This window comes from Corvus cornix, chromosome 7 (assembly GCF_000738735.6).
Source record: "Corvus cornix cornix isolate S_Up_H32 chromosome 7, ASM73873v5, whole genome shotgun sequence".
Taxonomy (NCBI): Eukaryota; Metazoa; Chordata; class Aves; order Passeriformes; family Corvidae; genus Corvus; species Corvus cornix.
This window is the reverse complement of record NC_046337.1, coordinates 20939606-20960355: the sequence shown is the minus strand read 5'-3', so window position 1 is coordinate 20960355 and position 20750 is coordinate 20939606. Positions and strand designations below refer to the sequence as shown.

Here is a 20750-nt window from a genome sequence, read left to right as displayed (position 1 = left end):
TCAGCAGCCATTCACTGGAACTCAAAAGAATGCAGCAGGCAGAGGCAGGCAAAAAGAACAGTGTAGCAGCTGCATGGGTCACAGGTACAGCTACCACTAAATGACCATAAATCCAGACTCCTGTTTTTGATACGAGGTTGCCCAAGTGAGGACCTGGGGTTTTATTTCATGATTTAGAGCATGTTCTTTTCATTTCCAGAGCAGAAACTTAAAGTGAATCTGTGGATGCATGTAGGGATTTAGTCACCTTCAGACTATCTCTAGGAATAAAAGTGGTAATGAATATATCTAAAAATCATCTAACTCCTTGTCCTCCCCTGCAACTCCCCCTGAAGCACTAACAGAGTAATTTTCCAATTAAAAACTAGACAGTCCACAAGCTTGCCAGCCACTCATTTGTAAAAAGACACAGGGCACCCATTTTAATGCTGCAGTCACATTTTAATCAAATATTAATCTTTAGAGGTCTTTGAAGGGAGGAGATATGCTCTCTTTGACAAGCTGATTCTTAAAATAACTTTTTTTGCTTTAGCAGTTAACAGGTCAAACGAGAATGCAGCAGGCAAGTCATGGACTAAACAGCACTTTCAACAAAAAAGACTCAGCAACATCAAGCAAGTGTCAGAAAGCACAAGCTGAGGGGGATGGGACAGTAAGCAGGACATGCATTAACTTTCAAAGTTTGCCACTGTCCAATTGTTTTTGGATATTGTGCATGACAGCGCAGGTCATCCACTGGAGCAGGAACCTTCAGACTAGGGGCTGCAATAGCTCAATGCCTCCTTGAAGCCGAAGTTCCATGAGGAAATGTGACTTGATCTAATTTTGGAATCTGGAAAAAAGACAAACATCAGGAAGGAAGTTTAAAAAAAGTTTAAGTCCTTTCAAAGAAAAAGGAAACTCAAACCAGATAAATTCACATAGCAGTAAGTCACCATCAAACTGCTATGACGTCTCCTTGAGAACAGCACATAAGAATTGCTTGTACCTCTCTGAAATATTTGAGACGGGGAGCAGGAAGTCACTACAATCTGTGGATGGATTTAGCCCAATGGTTTCCAGCTGTCTCTGTATATACTGGTAGTTCAGATCTTCATTTGTGTACAACACACACAGCTCTACTATGTTAGGTGATCACAGAGCTCCATACTTTCCATTTCAGACTCTCCTATCTATAGAATAACCTTTGTAACTGAGGGCTGGAATACTCCAGACCCCACAGATGATTAAAGCTAACAGACAGGAGATCTGTCACGAAAAAAGAATTGTAACAGAGGAAACTACTTCCAGGTTTCTGGGATAAAGAGATAAACCACTAATTCCACATGAATTCTTCAGTACTGTGCATGCACTGACAGTGAGAACAATTCTCTGTAGGTGTCGGCAGGATTGCTTTGGTCAATTGGGGGTACCCGGTACAGCCTGACCCGTAACGTCACTGAACAACAGGATCAGAGGATCAGTCAGTTCCTGTGATTCACCTGGTAAACACAAGTCTCTCAGGGACTTGTTTGCTGAATCAATTCTCATTTAACATGGGCAGTATTTAAAAATTATTGGGTCACAGAAAAATGAAATTAAGACTTTATTAGCCAAGTCCCAGTTGTAGGAGAGTAAATCCTCATTATGCTGTAAAATGGTCTAATTTCTATTACAGGGTTTTTCATATGGGTGATGGATGCATGTTGACCTCATAATGACCCCAGAGGGCAAAGGTTTCCTCCCATTCTCACTTTGTTTGTCTCTCCTGTCTTCTTCCTCTTTCCCCTCCTCCCTCTCTCCCTCCCACCTCTCTTTTTCTCTGAAAGCCCTGTAAACTGTACAGAATTTATTTTGAGCCGGTGGAAAGGGGTTAAATCGGCACAGCAAAGAGTGCTACTACCTCCTCCTTCCCTCATCTCTTCTCCTCCTGCACAGTGGCAAGCCAAACTGCAAAAGCAAAGTCAGAGGAAGGAAAAGGAACAACATAAAGCATTTTTAAAACACCCATTCTGAAATGTTAAAAATTATCAAACATAACTGAATGGAAAAGAATTCCAGCTTGTCTTTTTAAAATGGAAGAACACTGGCTTTAGACTCTACTCCCACCATGGGTATGAAATAGGCACAAGGGTCAATGAGATTTAACATGTAAGTAGAGGGAAAAATCCCTATAACAATCTTCTACCATACTGCCATTACTGAATTTTAAGTACAACTTCTCCGACAAATATATTCTATAAACTTCAGACATTTTAGTATACCCAGAGACAGTCTATCCTCTTTTGCTTTAATATGCCCCAACACTCCTGTGATCAATATTGAATTCATAAAGTAAACAAGGTCCAGCTGGGTAAATAATGAGCACAAGCACACCTTAGCAAGTGGTTATTTATCCTAAATCAACCCTCAAACAACGTTATACCCTGTTTCTTGGAATCAGTGTAGTGCTGGAATTTCACATTTCAGCAATACAAATCCATGTCTTTACCACAAGTGCTAATTATAGAGTTCAGCTGCTGCTTCTTCTCTTTTTAAAGTAATTTACAGTTGTTCTCATACAGGCTATGAGTGTTGTCAACTCACCTATGTTTTCAGCTGAGTAAAGTATCTCACGCTTCCCGACTGGGGTGCTACGCAGTGCTGCTGTATGGCCCTTCAGGGAAAGCAGTAGTGAAGCTCATCAGTAGTCATATTTCTGCACTGCCAAAGTTCTGTGTAACCATCAATGAGTCAGTTAATTTTCCCTCTGACATGTGCATGTCAGTGCTAAATCTCTGCATCTGTAAAACACTTTGGGATCCCTGACAAAGAAGGACTTTACGTAAAGGTCAGATGAATAACTTTCTTCTTCAGCAAAACCATTTTAAGATAATTTAAACAGACGTGCAAGTCTAGCAATCTGGAAATTCTCACAGCTGCTGTTTGCTACCTAAACTCTGCTGCTTAGAGTCATGTGTGTTCACATGATCTGCTAAGCTGGGAGCAGGGGGCTGTCTTTTGCTCTTGAACTTTTTCCTCCTGCACTTTACAATCAGTCCAGCAATGCTTTTATTGTGTAGTGCTGAATACATGAGCATGCATGTAAAGGGCATATGATGGAAGTTGCTTCTAAATGGTTTATAACTAATCTGTCCTTTATTAGCATTTCTTTAGGAATTGAAATAAACTCATTACAATTTCAAGACTTTTTTCTTTTCAAAAACAACCCAAAAACTAGATCCTTAGTTTTTGGTCCTTAGAATTTATACTGCACTTTGCCTTATATGGCAACCACAGAGTAAGGGAACCGTATGTTCGATTTGCATTTTCTCTAGGTATGAAAATAGGTATACTGGTTATCTTTAGACAGTATTTATATCAATTTCACTTTCCCAGGATTCAATATACAGAGCATACCTCATACAGGCTATAGTGTTTTCAAGAGCTATTTAAAGGCTTCCTGTGAGTAACAAAGAAAACTAACTCTCTGGAAAGACACGAAGCTTACAAACTGAAACTCTGATGAAAACTTCAGTAATGAGCATTGAGAAATATAAGTAATCATTATAAGAATAGCATAACCCATCAAAGTCCGTAGGTCAGACAGCTTTCTAGTTCTGTGTTGTAACAGAACAGTGGCATCAGCACAGGGCACTACAGGAGAATTAATGACTAGCTGTAATTAATGGCCCTGGGCTATGCCTGAGGCAATCAGCTCCTCCCATCTACTCAGGAATCCCAGGAGATACTCTAGTCTCCTTTGGAACACTAACATCTAGTTTTTAGTAAAATTCTTTCTACACAGAACTTTTGTGCTTAGATTATTGGGAGGACTTTATGTACATACATGAATAAAAATACAGTCAATTAGGGAGAACATATTGGAGTGAAAAGCACTATCAGTGCCTTCAAGACTGAGTTCAATGGGAACAAATGTTCTCAAATAATAAAGAATGCAAGTGGGCTAGTATTTTTGATCACATGCTCTCTACATTTGAGGTGAGACCTATACTGCATTAACAGCTTTCTGTCAGTCTTGCAGCACTTCAGTTCCTTCAGAAAGTCTGTTCTTCACCCCTGCTCAACTGTCTTGTTCTGCAACATCTCACTTCACTACCACTGCTATGATCACTGCTGTAAAAATGTAAGAGAACCTTTTGGATAGGTGCTAGGCACTTCAAAAATTGGTTATAATGCATGTACAACAAAGATAATAATCATTTTAGTCACCATTGCCAGGAAGTTATCAGCACACTACAGATCTTAATTTGATGTTAAAAAAAAAAGTGGTGATACATCATACGTTGTTTTATTCCCTGCCACAGTCTCTCTTCAGTTACATTTTCTTATTCCACACCCACAGACTCCCTCTGCAAACATTCACCGACTGCCTCTTGGCACAGATAGCAAACACATTACAGACTTTGAGCAAAGAAAAGAATCGACCACTCTTCTCAGGTGAGCTCTGTAATACTGCAATAGACCCTTCAAATCTGGAACCTGGATATTCTCTTCCCTAGAAAAGCCTTGCATTGAAGAATAATCCATTTGACTGAGATGCAATCTGGAATGTTGCCATACACTACAGAAGTAATTCTCAACATGACTAGCAACATGAAACAGAGGTATCTCTGCTGAGCACTACACACCAAATCTCAGCAAGCTCAGCTCCACACTTACATTCAAATACTCTCTACTAACAGCCTACCAATAAATTAACAATCAGCAATACTCTCATCACATAGTATAAAAAATCTTATCTCATGTGTGTTTAGACTTACGGCTTGTTTGGTTGTCACACTTTTGGTCAAATTCCCCATCAAATGCATGCAAGGGCTTTCCCAGTGAGGTCTGTGTGGTCTGTGCATATAATCTAATTGAAAAGGACAAAGTTCTGACTCCTGTAGCCAAATGATGAACATTCTCATTATTACATTTAATTTTTTAAAGACATTGAAAAATCTAACCAGTGTTTGTGTGTTCTTTCAATGAGACAGATCCAATACCAGAACATGGTACTGGCTGTAACAGTTTATTGATTATATACCAACACAACAAAGTAGTAACAGGCATAGACCAGGAAGATTTGCTACCTTGTTTCAGAATTGTCCACAGATTACTTTAATATTAAAGCAGATCTGTACCACAGTCCTCTCCACGGTAAAAAGAAGCTGACAATTTTATCACTGCTTATCATGGCCTGGGGTAAATTATGCATTTGTGTACAATTATCAGTTTTCCACAGCCTTTCACTATGTTTTGGTAGTGATGGTGATGCTACTGAGATGATTAACTAACTTCCCTTCAAAAACAGATAAAAACTGAAATGACAGAGTTTCTGGCAAGAGAATTTCTGGCAGAGGAAGCAAAGTAGGAAATGCAGTTTCTGATATAAAACAGCCCACCCTGTCTCATCTGAGAGAAGGCTTGCTGCCTGGGTATTTCTCAAATGAAAAACTGCCAGGGTTTAAAACAACTGAAGCTTTCCTGCTATGAGAATTATGTGCTTTACAGATCATGATAATTCCTGACTAAAATATGAAAGAGTCAGTCTTTCAAACTGTTCCTTTCCTTCAGTGAGGTTACATTTACAGTTCAATGAGTGGACTTGGATTACAGGGTCCTTTTTCACTTGAAGAGACTGAGAATATTTGTATATATTGCATAAGCAAGATTCAAGCAGTGAACAAAAAATATGGGAAATGTCTCTCTGAATAAATTACTCAGTCCCTCAAGAATTTTCCTTTTATTATCCCTCACACCTTTCTTTCTGCCTCCTTCCTTCCTCCCACCACTCATCATCTGTCCTAGGAAAATAATGCCAGGTTATTCAATGGCCTTGTTAACATAAGAAATTGTTATGGTACATTGGTATGCTGACAAATCGGGTTTGTACTGTTTGTGGTGAAAAGTGCAACCTGATTCTCCATCCCTTCTGCTGGGAGTTCAGCTGGAGTCACTGAGGAAATCCAAAACTGAGGAAGAAACCTGGACTTTTAAAATGAGCACTGGCAGGCCAATACTGATGACTGAAAACAAGGAATAACCACCCCATACTACTTTCCCTGCTGAAGCTGGAAAGCTAATTGGGACACAGCCCAAGAGCAGTATGAGAAGTCACATTATCACTTCTCCCATGGCCTTAATCTCTGTCACTGATGGTAAAGATAAATTCTACATTTTATTGCTCACTTTTCCTTTCAGTGATTGCTCTCTCCATCTCATAGTTATTTGTTTAGATTTTTAGCGCATAAAAATCCTGGCAATGCTACTGTGGGCTCTGAGCCATCTGAGCAATCTTCTTTAAATACACTAACACATCATCCATATGGTTATCCAATATGTAACTATTTACCTTCCACGATAATCACAGAGGTAATAAAAACTGTTAAAAGCTTCACAAAACTTCACAAAAGACTGTCACCCTAATTAGGAGTCTATGATTTTCACTGAATAGCAGAGTTTTAGGCATCAGTCTGAATGATCCCCTTTTTGAACATACCTTCATTATTATATGTCTTCCTTAAAAAAGACTGAAAGATCAGATGAGTGGTTGTCCTTAGGAGCTACCTGTTTGAGATCACTGCTGTGTGTGCCCCAGTAGTCTGATACTATGCAGTTCACTATGTTCTGGAAGATATCCACTTCACAGACAACATTTAGCAAGGCTGTGAAGACTATCTGAAAACTAGAAGGAGACATACCAAGGAAACTCCTTTCCAAGTATGATCTTCCCCAGTAGCTTATAATTTTTTAATGGATTTCAACAGAGGTTCCAAATTTGGTAGAGGGCCCGATCAAGGTATAAATAGTTTGTTTTTTATAAAAGCTGGAATTGGTACTATTTCCTTTAGAGTCAATTTAAAATTTTTTTGCCCCTTTCAGAGATTCCCTGTTTCCCTAGAAGACAATAATATTTGGATGAGAAATCACTTTTTTGAGACAGTTACAACATGTATTCTCTTACATCATGTGCAACACTGTCTATCACAATCTTCTATGTGTACTTCTGGCAGTAACTGATGCTGTTGATCACGGCTACTTTGTACACTGTAGCTTGTGAGCTAACATTCTATGCCAAAAGTTGGTTTTGAGTATTCCAGACACAATTCCGTAGATGGATTAGTGATTACTGAGCTTGTGGAATAAATCAATGAGCTCTTAGGCCTGCATGCCTATAGTAAGATGGAAGCTTTTTAAGCATGCTTTAAGACCTACAGTACTTAGGTCTCTCGGGATACTTGCAAAATTGTGTCTCTTTTTATCAGAAGTGACTAAACCCAGAAAGGACTAGGAGGAGCAGGAGGATGGAAAGCCATGTCATTCCTTTTCCTGGCCAGCAGATTTCATAAGCTTTGGGATGGGGACACAATATACTCATTGCACCAATATAGAAGTTCAGTCCCTCTGCTATCATGGAACTTGAGAAAGCCTCTTCTTGGGGCAACAGAGTTTTCTTTTGCCACCAATAGAGATAACAGGCGTCAGACTTTCAAGTGGAAGATGTATTGTTTTGTAGACAGAAAACTAGAAGAAATTATATTTAATCGACACAGTTTGAACCCCTATGACTGTACGTTTCTCAGGACAGCATGTTGTTTGTGTGAGATGCCACCATAGGACTCATGCTGCTTTAAGGTTTCAGGCCCTGCCGTGGCAACTTTGGTTGGCAGGAGCTTTTCCACTGAACTCAAATGTAACAAGAAAATTTCTATGTTGTTTTCCTAAATATCATAAGTAGAAGCAAACTCAATATACTGAAACTGGCATCAGGAGCCCCCTGCAGCTCTAAAAGTGCAGGTATTAGTGTCCATTAGCACATCTTAAAGCACAAGAAACTACTTTGCATAAATTGATTGACTAAAACTGAAGGTGAAAATGAAGACCATGTTGGAGTCCAGTGAAAAAGCTTTTCAGGTACCAGTGAAACAGTGTAACAGACTGATAAACACAGAATTTTACTCTGGGCGAGGAGGATGAGCCTTTTTTTGACAAATAGAAAGTTCATCAAGACTATATTCAGCCCACAACAGACTTTTGTCTCTTCAACTACGAACGAAAATTTTAAAAAGCAGTTACCTAATTCCATTTTTGTCATATGCATTGCAATTAGTTTAGCATCTAATTTAAATGTGACTGCATTACGAAACTTCACAGAAACACACTGAAGCAAATGTTTGTTTTAAGATCACAACATCAATACAACTATAGAGCATCTTAGCAGATACAGGACTTCTAGCTCTTCAGAATAACTTCAAGACAAGGAAGACTACTTGTTTCATTATCTTTGTAAATCCAAATAATCTTCTGCTGTTCCAATGAACACAGATCACAGGAAAGAAAAGGATGTCTTTATTTTACTAACAGAAGCCCAACTCCATTAAGAAGAGCCAGACTGGTTATATTACTCTGTGACATGTGCAAGGGGAGTATTTCACAGAACAAAACATAGGAATCTTTGCCATAGTGTTTACAACTTAAGGCCACATTGGGTACATTAGAACAGACATAACAAGATCAAAGAAATCACCATTCCTCTTTGCTTCCTGTTGCTGTACAGCCTTCCTCTCTTTTGCGTTTATTATTTTCTAAGTCAGACTGCTAAAGCTATGAGTTCCCAACGGGACCCCAGCTTCAGGGGCTAAGTACAACTGAGGGCCTGTGTGATCATCCATATGCACATTTTGTACAAAAATAAACTCTCTACTTGGTCCATGTTTCATCTGCCAGTTGGCTAGATTGGTTATTTATTCTGTTGGGAAGAATGAACACCCTTTTTGCAACAGAGCTTTACCTTCCCTCTTTCTCTATTTCCATCTATCAACCTTGTAGGAAAGTTGCAACTACTAACAGATAAACCTTAACTTTTGTTTTGGCTAAGACCTACAGAAAATACCTGTGTTACAAAATCTGAAACTGACCCATATTCTGAATATTTGAGGTCTGTGAAGGGGATAATAGACACACAACTATCCCTACATTTTTCAATTGACACAAAAATAAACCATTTGTAGACACACTCATGCAGGTTACTTCTGTTTCTAAGCCTCCTGTTACTATATTTGGCCACAGTCACAACACTATAAAATAAATAGATGTTCTTCTGTATCTTTATACCTACTTTCTCAAGCTCCTATCACTGAAGCACCTTTCACACCTCCTTTTTCATATTTCATCAATTTGTTTGTTTAAAGCCACTATCTTTCCCTAGAAATAAGTAAATAAATATAGAATTATTGGTGGGTTTTTATAAATGCTTCCAAATTTCCCTTGCTTTCAGACTGCACAGCAAGACCTGCCTTGGGTTTCCCTGCCTTTTTGCCTAAAGCCATGAGAGACAGCCTGAGATTTCACATCAGTAGCTTTTACTAAACGGTTTTTTTCTCTTTGAACAAAGCATCACCTTAACATCTGAACAGTAAAATTCCATCTTTCCTTTTTATTTTCCCATGCATCATTTAAACATGCTGCTCTGAATTCTACAGTTAGAGTATTCCCGAGTAGTTACAATCAACAACATCTTTAAAGTCAGATACAGCAGGAAATGTGTGCTATCCAGGATAGTTTCACACATTTGTTTGCTGTATAGTAGCCTCAATTTAAATATGATAATCTAATTTAGTAAAAACGAACTGAAATCAGATTTACTGCAAAAACTTTTAAAATTTAATTTTCAGACTAGCAATCAATGCTTATTCAGTTTTCATCTTATCCCTGCCTCCCTTTTTGTAGATGTTTAAATGACACTGAATTAAACAATTGCACAAATTTTAAAAAATGTAGGAAAATTACCATCTGCACTAAATTCATGAATAAAAAGGTCCAGAGAAATCAGTCTTTATGAGCATTTGTCTTAACAGAAAAAAATTATAAAAAGCAAAAATTCTCACAGTAGAAATAATTTTTAATTTTTTTTTCTGGCATTCTGTCTTTCAAATCATTTTGAAACATAAATGACAGAAATTAAAAAGGGAACTCTCACTATCATCTCATTCAAAACCTTACTCAATTCCCGAAATATCACTTACAGGATTAAATATTAAAACATCTTCAAAGAAAGAACTCTGTTGAGACACACAGCAATAAGCCTATTACTATTCACAGACATAAACAGTATCTAAGTATTATCTGCTCAGTATTACACTCCATTACATTTCCCCTAAATCTTTGCAAAATAAAAATATACTCTGGTAAACAACAAGAATTGCAACAGAGGGAAACAAACAAAAATCTTAAACTTACATTGATGTGTTATTATAGGTCGTGCACAGCAAGTAGCCCTACGGATACATTTTAGGTTTTTTATCCATGCTCCGTTCTTGTTGCTGATGTGACCACTTAGGCACATGGTCAAGTTGCAATCAGCTTCCCTCTCAGTGATGTATGAGAGCTGTGCTGATTTATCTCGTCCTTCTGCAGCAGATTAGCACTAATGTTTCTGCTTCTGTATCCTACCTTTCTTCAGCATAGACTCTGCACTATCATTGGCAATCCAAATTAAAGAGCCAGTGAATGTAGAACAGTTTTGGGGTTTTTTTTTCTGAAATCATTGCAAAGCAGGTAGTCTCACACAAACAGAATCTTTTATCCATTGAGCCTCTTTTTTAACACTTTTGGCAAGAACAGTAGTCAGAGATACAGAAGAATGGTTCCAGTAAATCTGCTATAGTCTTCTAGTGATTTATTCTGTTAAAGGAATATTCTCCTATGCAGATGGCCCTAGGCAAGAGATGCCTGTAATGCAGCAACGTTTCAGCCAAAATAATGGGATTTTCACTTTGTAACACAAAGGTATTGTGTTACACACAGTGAAACTGAAGTTTAACCCAAAGAAGTGAACAATGTGAAATCAATTCATGCAAACAGGGTTTATGAGGAAAAAAAAGCAAGTTAAGTACCTTATACATTAAAGGTACTTAAAAACTGATCAAGTTAAAAACTATTTCAGTGCCTTACAGTGCATACATTCATTACAAATTCTCTCTTTTTGCCTTAGGATTGACAGATTTTACACTATCAAAAGTATTACAAAGAACCTGACTGAATCTTTTTGTTACTGTTTTCAGTTTGCAGTAAACATCTACTATTTTAGCAGTAAAATACAATTGTTAATTCACAATCTCTCAATTCAAGACACCATGAGACACAGCCATTTAAATTTTCATTAGGACTTTGAAAAGTATTTAGGAAAAAATGGATGTCTTAGACCATCTAGTCTTGAAAATGTGAACATTCTGACAAGTGTGCTCACTGTCAAAATGACTCACATCACTACTGTTCCTAGCTGCTACTCTTTCTGATCACAGAAGTATTTCTCTCTGTTTTTAAGAACCAAATGCATACCTGAATATTAAACAAGAAATATATGCTGCTTAAACATTAGCAATATTTGAGCAGCAACTCATAAAGACCTATTCTGTGTCTATTATCAGCATTCATTTTTAAAAAACATTATATGGAGTGTCTTACCCTAACCAGGAAAGTAACAATGAAATTGTATTAACCCATTACTTTGTAAAAAATGCTACTACAAAGGACTATCTTTGCTCTAATATGAAAATCTAATGTGGTAACATCCATTTCAAAGTGCTTTCTGGATTATACATATACTGATTTTTACACCTGCACAGGAGCACACAACCTTGGGGACAGAATGTAAGAAAGACCTAAGCATGATCACTAGCAGAGAATTTATTCAAAAGCAGTTTTAGTTCTAGGCATGGGACTGCATGAGACTACTTCAAGCCACTGCAGCTTTCCTCCTCTTTTTGTGCGCTGTTGATAAGGAATGAAATGTATGACTGAAGAAGGGCATCCAGAGAAAGTGACAATCTCCTGAGGGAAGGTGTGTGAAAAAAAAGCTTCAAGGTACCCCCAATATTGAGCTGACAGCACCTGGACTGATGTACCTTCAATGCCTTCATGCCCTTCCAGCCTTCAGAGAGCAATTTGTAAATGCTGACTAAGCATCTTTTGGGTTTGAATTTGAGAAGTTTCTCTGTGTGAGAGATGCCAACTACCAGACGTTCAAAGAACTGAAAGTCTCTGTTTGAAGAAAGATGGAGGTTGGTGCTACACTCCCATCTGACTTTGAGTCCTCTTCAGGACTACACTCATCCAAAGAGCAGCAATTCTACATTTAGTTGTCTTCCCTGGGGAACAAGATAAAAATTCCCAACTGTTATGTCAGCACACTATCCTAAAGAAATAGCTCTATTCCATTAGCAGTTCTACAGTTAGGAGTATTCCTCCTCTTCTGTGGAGAAACATCCTACAATATCAAAACAGAAAGATTCACTGCATCAGAGAGGGCAGAACGATGTTGATCTTCCTGACAGGGTACCACCAGCAAAACAGGGTGTAACACGGATGTTGCAAACAAAAGTGGAAAGTGCTGTCAGTTCTGAAGGCAATATCAGTTGCAAGGACACTTTTTTCCTCTAAGACCTGAAACAAAATTTGGATCCCATGGTTTCACGTATGTCTTTGCTGTACTAAGATAAAGGTATGTAGCCAAAATAACAAAATCTTTAAATCTGGTGTACAAACAGCATTGGAGCTGCTACTGCAGATACACACAGAATCAATCTCAAAAAAATCAACTCCACTTCAAACATTACCATTTATAATGTCCCCAAACTCCCATCAGATGTTTGTTTGGAACCTCACCACTCTGATGGTCAGAAAGAAACTTCTAATGTACACTCAAACACTCAAGCTGCATTAGTACCCATCTGCTCCTGAGCAGCACTATCCTTTAACAGTTTCTATCCCCTGAATGGTGGTCTTGTGTACTTACAGACGCCAACCATATTCCATATCAGCTTTCATATCAACCAGACTAAACCAGACATGCTCTTCTATAATATAACAGTCAGTCTATCTCTCTTATCACTGTAGTCTTTCTCTTCATCTATCCCTGTTTGAGTTCATCTCTTCTAAACCTGGGAGAGCAGAACCATACATACTATGTTCCACTTGGACTGAACACAACAGTTTATTCTGGTAGACCAAACAAACTGTGGTTTTAATACATGGTGCAATAACATGTAAGCCTCCTACTACCTTATCTTCAGCAGCTAAATACTACATATTTATCTGTAATTAAATTCTGACATTTATCAATTGGGATGTGTTAATATGTACTTTCTCTGCTATACTACATGAGGTCATGAAGTTAGGAATTAACACCAATTGGCACTGACTTATGTCCAAGTGCTTTTGGGTAACATTACTGCTGGCCCACTTGTGAACTCCCAGTTTTTTACTGACACATCATATTGGCTTTATAAGGTAATTTCCAGTTCTCTGAAGCAAGTTGTTTCCATAACTGTTCAGCAAGGAGGAGAAAAAACAGCCATTGTATCACTGTTTGCCACTAAAAAGCATCATCTGTCCTTTCTAAGCCCCAGTGGTTTCTTTAAGAGTTACACACAAGCTATGCAAACAACACACTAATACTCCAAACATGCAAATGGATTATATGTATTTCTACAGGAAACTATTCAAGGCAATTGAGAGTGTAAAGTCAAACAAATTATCATCTATAATTGACAACATGCAAGTAACTTTTAATTAAACATGACTCCTCTACTGAAAAAAAAAACACATTAAAACCCTACTAAAAGGGAATATAGCTAATGAGGAGGGGGAAGTGGGAGGGGAAGGAATGAACAAAACACTGTTTTGTGAAGAGGGTGTTGTTCACCAAAAAAAAAAAATTTACGAAGCAGACTTTTAAATGTATTTCTAACTAATTATTGATTCAAAGCCCACATCAATTTCAAGCAAAAACATACATGCAAGTAAAAAATGCAGGTTCTCACAACCACAAATAAGATACCAGAACGCTTATTTATGCAAGCAACTGATTTGTTTAAAATGTCAAATATTAGATTGAGACAGGCAGGAAGAATTTTGGAGTTAAAATGATCAACATTATTATTAAAGAATAATATAGAGACATCTAGAACCTATTGAAAACTATACACAGAAAAACCCTAAGCCAATACCCAGAATTTTTAAGCCACAGCTGGAGGCCCATCACAGAAAGGGCACTTAGCTGCTTGTGCTGAGGTCCCAAGAAAGCTTAGTAAAGGGAAATCTCTTCAGTTGAGAATGTGTGCTCAAGTAAGTGTTGCATATGACGCATCTAGACATTAAAGGCTTGTTCAACCATTCAACAATCATCAAAACACTTACAAAAAACAAATGTATGCTGTCTTCTCACTTTGCATATGGAAAAAGCAAGAGGGTGAAACTAAATGCCTTGACCAAAATTGCAATAAGGTGACTTTCATAAGACAGGCTTATATGACTTGCCTTTTTGCAGCTATAAATCAAATAACTCCATAGCAGAGCTGGCACATCTTTAGGCTTTCCACAGGGAAGAAAACAGGAATTTATTCGTAGTCTATCTAATCACTGACAACCCATTCCTCCCGCTCTCATTACATGGAAAAAAAATAAGGGAATATACAAGTTTCCAAAGGCCAACTCAGAGCTTGCCCTACATTTTAACCTCAGTCAGCAAATTATCCTAGGGATAATAGTATTTCTGCCAGCGAAAGCTCTTTTGCAACTATTCCTTGTACCAGTCCTTCATTAGGCTAACTCTGCTACACAAAACCCCCATTTTCTCAACCTAACCCTATGACATTTTCCCCACAACCCAGCCAGCAAAATTTTTAGTAGAGACTATGGTTTTAGTGAGTAGAAGACCTAGTAATGCTTAGGGAAAATAAATCAGTGGAAACACTTTAACTCCAGGTATCCAGTCTACATCTCAAGGCTCTTTCTGCAAGAACTAAAAGGACCTTTTTTCAGAATTAAAGTTGAGCTGGGATTTGAAATACAGAGATCTCTAAAAATCAGGGTAGTCTTCCAGCTGCAAACTGCACAGGCCACAATGTGGGCTATGTAAGCAGCAAGGACGAAGAACAAAACTGAAATGATTACATGCTGTCCCATGGGCTACAGAACCCACTTGCCAAACAAAACTTTTCTAAGAACCTCTGGAAAAAGCTGAGTATACAGAAAGCACAAGCCTGTATCTTATCCTTCTGAAGGCTTTTCCTTAGAACAGTGTTACAGTTTCTCACTTTCCTCAAAGTGGTCATCTAGGTCTGCTTGCATTTTAGTGTTGGTGTTGTGAAATGTCCCTTTCCCACTTCACATCAAAGCTGCAGACAAAATAAGAGGTGACAGTTATAAACTATCTTACTGAGTGGCAATGTAATAGTGTAAGTGTTTTATTCCTTACTTTCCCTTAAAGAATCTCTGGCACGCTGAATCTATCATTAAATGTATACTTAAAAACCAAGAGATATAAAATTAGCTTTATAGCCTTCAGCCCCAGACAGAAGAACTAGCTTCCTCATTTGATAATGGTGTATCTGCCCAATGGACAGATATGGCCCCACAAAAAGATGTTTAGCTTCAGAGAGCCCGTGTGTAAAGGCCACTGTAAGACATGTTAGACATCACTTAAAAAATATAAGAGGCCAAAATCCAACTTGGGTGAAGAGAACAGGGAAGAATAGTTTTAGCAAATGGAGACAGATACCCTAGGTAAAGAGGTAACATTTCATACACTGAATGTGGGATAGGTTTCTTATCCAGAGATCAATTGCCGTGAGTTGTACCTTAGGTATAATAACTTTCTTCACCTGCAACTAAGTTTGGAATAAGTAAATCCAGACATGACAGGTACACTGTTTCTTTTCAATGGGTATTCTTTCCACTTTTTTTTTGTTTTTAACAACCGTGGATTTAATTGTAAGTCGTGATACTTAGTGTATTTTTTTCACTCTTCTATGCAGAAAAGTTTCTGTAAGTTTCAGGTTCCTACCAGCACCCTCTAATCTCAATCAGTAAGATTTGCATAAGGCAGTTTTCTTAAAGAATTGTGCAGCAAAAGGAAAAATGGCAATCACACACTAGTAAGAAGTCAAGATTGTAAAGAGGAGATGGACATGGCACTAAAATGTTACTGAAAAGTGAGCTATGGTTGTTGAGTATTACTGCATTTTGGAGATCAGACACTGTGAGAACATAAGTAACAGTCAGGAGGGCCAACAAGAATCAGGTTTGTTGAGTGAAGGACACAGAATCAAGAGTTATTTGCTTCAGCCATGCCTCAGGGAGAAGCATAAGATTAATGATCCAATTTTTGATGAGCAACTTCATTCTGAAGACGAAATGAAGTTGCTGAGTATACTTCCACTTCAATATTTACAGAAATTCTGCGCAGAAGGAGAGTGGAAATAATTTCTACTGGTCATTGAAATGAAATGCACATGCTTTGAATGTTGCAGCTTCTGTAGAATACCGTGTATAATTAGTATTTGTGCTTTATTTTCCTGAATTAACTGATTAACTTGATTAACTGCTGCTAAACAGCCAGCCAATTTTTGACTGGAAAACAAGATGTAACATGAAGCAAAAAGGTGAAGCTAGAGGTGAATTTTGGGTCACTCCTTCCCCCTCATGCTTTCTTACAACATGGGCACAAAGGGATATTCCACAAACACCAAAACACATCTGCAACATGTGGAAATTTATACTTTATCAAAATGCAGTCATCAACACTGTTCACTGAGACAAGAGATCATTCACAATTTATTGGTTTTATTTACTTAATGATGTACGCATTGATAGAGGGGCAAATGTAGCAGAACAGTGATCATGCCAAGAGGTCCTTGTGAGGCAGTGCCAATAAAATCCTTAATTTTCATTAATTTAAGTGGTAGTAGATGTGCCAAAGAACGGAATGCAGGTTGCACCAGTTTATGCTGGGTGTGTTCTGTCCTGGGACAACTAGGAATAACTCATAAGAGGAATGAAAACAGGTAAAACAGAAAAATAAATGGAATTACATATTCTTGCCAATACGTTATTTTCTAATACACTTTTCCTTCTTTCGAGAGTGAATTTTCCCAACTGATTCTGTAAACCTTTATAATACTAGAACTGCAGTAATTTTCCATTCTTTTCCATCCAATGCACATGGACGCCACTAACCACTTCAGATCAGGCTGTATATAGCACCACATAGTAAGGTTCCTTAAAATTAACAAAAACCCAAAAATGCTTGGAAATTATTCTTCAAGACTGAAGCATTAAATATCACTACTCTAAGATCAGACAGCCCTCACTTATAGTTAAGAGAAACAAATCTGCAAAGCAGAAAAATGGACTTAACCAAAGTTGGAGGCTTTAAATACGGTTATGTGGGTCGCTGTTGGTTTATTTTCTTTTAATCACTGAAGTAGACAAAGAAAGAAATGTAGTAGCTGTCACCTATCTGGATATCAGTAAAATATTTAATAGTCATAGCTCCTTTTAAAAACTGAAAATGCCTTGGGTAGAAGCAGTGTCATGAAAATTAACAATTAGCCAAATGACTGCAAACAAAAGATAATGAAACATGGCAACACATAAAAAGGTGGCAACTAAAGAAAGTGGGAAACGGCTGGGTTCTGGTTTTCTTTTTCTTTTTATTCATAATCTCAAAGAGAGAACAAACAACTTGATAACATGAAAACACTGGAGAAGGAGAAGACAAAAAAAATGGACAAAAAATAAATGTAATATGTAAGTCTCTAGGGAATCAGCAATGCTGAGGAAAAGATACATTTGGAAAAATTCAATGGAGACATCATTTGCATAGAGCTAGTGACTGAGCAAAGTCTAGGAAGCAATAATCCTAACTTGGAGTATACAAGCATGCCTTCCACTGTCATCATTTCTACCTCTGTATAGGTATCTATGTGAGCTTAACTAGTGACAGTTTTTCTACAATGGCAAAATGCTCTTTTCTCAACAATTATCAAATGCTAGCATGTAAAACTGACAGTAAACATCAGATTAGGTATGTTCCAGACACATATGAAAGACAGGGTCATAAAATTCTGTGTTCCAGAGATCTCATACAAAGAAGCATGATGGCATTTCCAGTAATTTAAGAATAGTCAGGTGATTTTTTTTTTTTTCTTTTAATTATGGCAAAACATAGACATGACCACAGTGTGCAAACGGGGATGGATATAAATACTGAGGACAGTGAGAAATCATCCAAAGGACATGAAAGCAGTTCACAAAAGAACCAAAGAATGAACTCTGAAAACAAATTCTGGAGGGGAACTCAGAATAAATTTGTTACTAGCATGTGATGCACTTGGCCGTGGAATGTCTCTCTAAAAGTGGCACCCATTCACAAGCCATTTGGCATGGATATTTAAAATGTGCAAAGACAAAACTTTACAGAGCATACAATACAGACCAATAGCTCTTCGGTGGAGAGATGGAGAGAGCACATAAAATCAGAGAAATGGAAATAAAGATCTCTTTAAATAAAGACATCATTTTACTTCCAAAAGAAGGGACAGAACTAGTCCTACCCTTGGAGACTGATGGGGAGGAAGCATGAGGGGCTTTTATTTACACAGTACACAATACTGTCACACTCCATTTTTACAGTACATAAACAGTTTGAAGGTTTTTCTACAGTATTGTCTGAAAAAGCAGGTACTGGTCATAGCAAGACACAGAAGACAAAGTACATGGAACATTTTGCCACAGGCACAGCAAATTCTACTGTCCATTATTGCAATGAAATTAGTGTAATTAGAGTGGTTTCACTTAAAACAAAAGAGTAAACAACACTTACTGGAACCCTGCTATCCTGTTTTAAGTTTCCAGATATTTAATCCATGCTGCTGTTCTCTCACTGTGAAGAGAATCTAACAAAATAAGAATATCTTCCCCCCAGTTTTCTTATGCAGCAGTCTGTGAGTAATGCCTAATGTAAATAGACAAGCACTGCTGCGGCAGTAAAAATGACAAGATAAAGGACCTACTAAAGAAGGCGGCACATTCATGACCAGTAATGCAGCAGTTTGAAAATAAAAGTAGTAATATTAAGAGATGTTCTTTCTATAGTATCAAAACTTCAATATATGTTTCTATTTATTTTCATCATACTGAGCATATCAATCTTGGGCACAGTCACAAGGACATCTCTTCTAGCAAATCCTACTCACAATAAACAAGCCATTCAAAAATGTTCATTTAAAAAGAACACATCTAATATAAAGATAGCATTCATTATTACTTTAACAACTTTCAAAGAAAGAATTCTTTCTTCCCTCTGTATTCTTTGGAATAATAATTTTCATTTATATATGTGGCAACAGCATAATCAGATAATGAAGATATGCATAGGTAGACTGAAATAAGTGTTTTAGCAATAAAGGTATACTTCAGGATACAGGAAAAATCAACAGAAACACTAACTGGTGAAGACAGAAGAAACATGCTAATGCTTTGCTTTAGCTGGGGACAAGAAAGAATAAACAGTCAATCACAGTCAAGTATCTATTTCTTTCTAGACATTTGATACTGTATTTACACATACATACTACCATAGAGGGCGAGCTTTGCCATTATTCTGTCCCAGGGCAGCAGGCAAATATAAAGTACCTCTCCATCTCCCTGCAGCAGCTACTTGCTAGAGAACAGTTTCACAGATTGGTTTTTGAGAGTTGTTTATTCCCACACTAAAAAGCAGAAACTTCATATGAGTAGTATGAATTATTTTGTTAAATAAGAAGAGAAAATATAACTCGTGGTCTGCTTCAGGATACCACAACCATTCATTACATTTTATTCAATAAAAATTAACTCAATTCTTACTCAAAGACTTTGCCCATTTAATGGATACCAGGAAAGGAAATTCACCTACCATTTTGTAATGATACTCGGATTAACAGTATGGATGACCAAGTAAAATCAATGTGTTAGAGAATTCTTGTGGTAGGAAAATATGCATTCCTACCATTGCTAGGGCTTGAAGCATTTTCAGTACTTTCATTTCCTCACACCTTCCCACAACTTTAGTGTGCAAAGTTGACAACAATCCACTCAAGCATCAATACTTATGGGCTGATCGGTAGCATGTATCAGCCTTTGAAGTCAAATACCAAGTAGATCTTCAGAAAGGTTAAAAGGCAGAAAAATCCACATTCTCTTGTTAAAATAGGAAAAGTCGGTCTCTTAGAATAAAATTATACCAAGTACTTTTTGTATATGAGGTCAGATGGAGGTAACACCCTCCATAAGGCAACTCCATCTGGCAGATGTATGTAAATACATCAGACAGAAACAAAAATGAAAGTTTTGATGTGAATTTCTATTGTAATCTCAAATCATATAATCTTTCAACCATACCACAGCAACAGCACAAGTAAATGCCCCAGCTATTTATATGCTCAGATTAAAGTGTAGCTCTTCCATGATAACTCATTATGTAAAATGGGTACAGTAATCAATTCTGCTACTGCATCAGTGTATTCAGACATATCTTCTTAATTGTCCACACTTTTACTACATTTCACTCCCTTAGCTCTGCAGAGCAATGTGCTAAGAAATACTAAGTGATGGCATAATTCTCACCACCTTCAACAGCACAAGAATTATTTCCTAACTTCTTCATGATTGATGGTTATCTAGTAAAATCTAAATGTCACAGATAAACCTAAGGAGAAATACCCAATAAAACCTTAAGCGGAGATCAACAAAGGTTCCATTAAATGCTAGCAGGAGCAAAAGTGACAAACGTATAAAGAGAAACCATATTAATCAATCTGTAGAAGAGACAGATACCAGAAAACTGTCTGAGAAATGAGGGCAGAAAGAAAAAAGGCATTTGAAAAATGTTTCATGCTTCTAGAGAGGATACAGCCGCTTGAAGGGTATTGGCAGAAAGGAAGAAAAGAGAAAATAAGTCT

General features: G+C 37.4%; 1 protein-coding gene across 5 annotated transcripts in view; it reads right to left on the bottom strand.

The window, feature by feature from the left end:
• The window catches only part of RAPGEF4 (Rap guanine nucleotide exchange factor 4), a 158957-nt gene that overhangs the window by 102979 nt on the left and 35228 nt on the right, over positions 1-20750 (bottom strand). Inside the window, exon 1 of one of the 5 annotated variants that reach the window (XM_010406767.4) lies at positions 10204-10381. The exons of 3 other annotated variants lie outside the window; for them this stretch is intronic. The gene's annotated coding sequence lies outside the window, so the exon portion shown is untranslated. Of the gene's footprint in view, positions 1-2565; positions 2586-10203; positions 10382-20750 lie in introns of those variants that run through there. One more of the 5 variants, XM_019290538.3, reaches the window with a different exon arrangement.